At 38.3% G+C, this 3315-nt stretch overlaps 1 protein-coding gene across 3 annotated transcripts in view; it reads right to left on the bottom strand.

Annotated features, from left to right (window-relative positions):
* Nucleotides 1–2844, bottom strand: part of clmpb (CXADR like membrane protein b) — a 320729-nt gene extending 317885 nt beyond the window's left edge. For 2 of the 3 annotated variants that reach the window (XM_061972692.1, XM_061972691.1), the window contains exons 1-2: nt 2749–2844; nt 2262–2368 (exon numbers count right to left, since the gene is read on the bottom strand). The gene's annotated coding sequence lies outside the window, so the exon portion shown is untranslated. Of the gene's footprint in view, nt 1–2261; nt 2369–2634 lie in introns of all 3 variants that reach the window. The other variant, XM_061972690.1, reaches the window with a different exon arrangement.
* Nucleotides 2845–3315: the final 471 nt, after the last annotated feature.

Below are 3315 nucleotides of genomic sequence, written 5' to 3' on the forward strand. Positions count from 1 at the left end.
AAATAAAAATAATAATAATAATAATAATAATATATATATATATATTTTTTTTTTAATTATTATTAAATCAACATAAAAAACACAAGATACACTTACAATTAGTGCACCAACCCAAAAAACCTCCCTCCCCCAGTCACACTCATTCACACTCATTCGCACAAAAGGGTTGTTTCTTTCTGTTATTAATATTTCTAATTCCTACATTATATATCAATACAGATCAATACAGTCTACAGGGATACAGTCCGTAAGCACACATGATTGTAATTTTTATGACAAAAAAAATAAATATATAAAAAATTTAAACCCCCCCCCCCGCCCCGGTCCGTGAGACACATTTTCAAGCAGTTAGGGGACCACTGATCCATCTTACTTCTGGAACTTTGTTTATTGCATCCTGTTTTTCTTCAGTTTTCCTTGTTCCTTGCTGTGCAAGTTAGATTTTTTTTTCCATTCCGACTCGTTTGAAGGACCTTTGTTGTAGTTGTACTTGGTTTTTATGTTGCTACTTTGTCTTGGCCTTTTGCCACGCTTTTTCTTGTTTCCTTTGAACTGTCTTTTCATGCATTTTTTCTTCGGTTTTTGTTCCTGCATACCATTTTTAACAAGGTTAGCCTTGTGCTCATTTGTGTTGTACTTTTGCCACAGCTGCTATTCTGGACTAAATGTAACTTTGTTTTTTGAACCATTCACAATCTGCCTCGCATCCTGGATTCCAGCCACACACTGCCTGACACGACACACATACTGTATAACTATGTCAAGCATGCTGGTGGTAGCACATCATGGTCCCGAGCTACATGAGTGCTGCAGGTTCTGGGGAGCTGCGGCTTATTGTCCTCACATATTAATCACAAAAATGTAATACAATTCAAAGAAATATAATATGATAATGCATAGCAGGGGTGTCAAACATACGGCCCGCGGGCCGGATTAGGTCCGCTAACAGGTTTTATACGGCCCGCGGGATGAGTTCGCTAAGTATAAAAATGAGCCGAAATTTTTGAATGAAAGAAACTGCTGTTCTAAATGTGTCCACTAGATGTCGCAATAGCAATTCTTTGTAGATTATGCTACATATGTAAAAAAAACAAAAAAACACATGATGTTAGTGCACCAGTCGAGGAAAATGAGCAAACTACATAAATAACATCCTGTTATTTGATTTTGATATAATGTTTTTATCTTGCTCGATTGAAAATTAACACCAATGAGTTGACTGATGAACATTATCACATAATTTATCCAGAAAGCATAAATAACGACAAATAAAGATAGAAGAAGATTAACCGCAACAAGTAAGTGTAAAAAAAACAACAACAACATTATGATTTGTATATTTTCAGAATGTGCTTGTTCTATTTTTAAACAAAGAAAACAATCTGAAGTTGTCTTTATTTTTAAGTTATCGTGCCGTGATTTTACCAGTCCGGCCCACTTGGGAGTAGATTTTTCTCCATGTGGCACCCGATCTAAAATGAGTTTGACACCCCTGATGTATAGTATATATGAATTCATACAATATGCATTTTTATATATTAAGGCTTGAATGACAATCTAAAAATATTTGACAATGGAATTGCTTTTTTTTATTCATACTCAAGGGCCACAACATTCGCTACACTTGTGCATTTTAATGATGTCCCAGTGAATGCATTGTGATTTGCATTGTGTACCGTCCACCCATCAAGTATGGATGAAGAAGCAGACCGAACAGGGCTGCCTGATTGGGTCGCATGGCATGATGGTTAAAAGGGACCTACAGTAAAGTGGGGAGGAACTTAAGAGTTATGACAATGCTGTGTTTGGGACGCGTTCAATAATGTATTGCCAGACGACTTCCTCCAGCAGTGCACAAGTTGTCTTGTCTCAAAGTGCTGAATGATGCAGCAGCGAGGCTGGATTAGTCAGTTCCCTTTAAGAAAAGGTCATAATGCTTAGTCAGTGTAACTATGACTTAAGGATGAACATTTGATTAAAAGTGCCCTCTCCATGTTGGCACGCTGCTGACATTTAAAGAATTGCCCGTAAAATATTTTTGTCCTGTCAGCATAACTCCCAATCGTAGGAATCCCCATAAATACAATAGATGCTCGTTTTATTAGACGACGATTATTATCTATCGCTCTCCACACAAAGCGGTTTTATCCGCAAACCTCAAACAATAAATCTTGTATCAGTGCAAAAAAAAAAAATGCTCTTTATGTGTTTAAAAGTCTATTTAACTGTCAAACAAACCCACAATGCAGGTGGCCACCTACCTTAATAAGTGGTCAAGGTGGAAAAGTAAATGATTTCATCACAGATGGGTTACAGCACGCACAGATGGATACTTCTAACCGGGCAAGAAAGATGATGTCCGCAGGCACTGCAAAGAAAACAGAATGTAAAGTGGTTTTAACATACTCCAGGTGAATTGTTTCAGAAATGCTAATAAAAAAAAGCAAGAATCCTGCATCCAACCTGAGTGACAGTGAACCGGTTCCTGTAATCAAAATCTCACTATTCATGATTACTGGCAATTGTGAGCTATTTGCATACCCAGAAGCTGATATTATCTACACAACAACCAGACAGCAGGTAGTAATTTGGTGTTACTGCTGAAATGACATTTCTAAAACAAGCCAAACTCACATGGAGGACATTTCTGAAGCTGCAGGCGACTTTATGTGTGCTACATAATTGTTTTTAGATGCTGCTTTCTTGTGCATATCATAGCTTTGTATTAAACTATCACAGTAATCTTACCTCCTCATGTTTGGTGAATAATGTATGGTTGTCTATCTGTAGCATTTCAGGCATTTCCTGTTTCCTGACTGTCTCAGGTCACATGGCCATTCCATCCACCAATCATCTGCTGTGTGGTCATCTGTTGCTAATCGTGTTTCCTCCTGCTGCTAACGAGCTAACTAGGCTAGCTGCACATGCTAATCCGCTGTTTGTCAGCCATTTTGACTTTTTAGCTTTTGTAGGCTGATACTGAAGTAGATGTAAGTAAGTCACACATTATTGTGTAAGTCAGTCTTTTTCAACCACTGTGCCGCGGCACACGAGTGTGCCGTAAGATACAGTCTGGTGTGCCGTGGGAGATTATCTAATTTCACCTATTTGGGTTAAAAATATTTTTTGCAAACCAGTAATTATAGTCTGCAAATGACGTGTTGTTGTTGAGTGTCGGTGCTGTCTAGAGCTCGCCAGAGTAACCGTGTAGTACTCTTCCATATCAGTAGGTGGCAGCCAGTAGCTAATTGCTTTGTAGATGTCGGAAACAGCGGGAGGCAGTGTGAAGGTAAAAAGGTGTCTAATGCTTAAACC

This window comes from Nerophis lumbriciformis, linkage group LG17 (genome assembly GCF_033978685.3).
Source record: "Nerophis lumbriciformis linkage group LG17, RoL_Nlum_v2.1, whole genome shotgun sequence".
NCBI classification, from domain to species: domain Eukaryota; kingdom Metazoa; phylum Chordata; class Actinopteri; order Syngnathiformes; family Syngnathidae; genus Nerophis; species Nerophis lumbriciformis.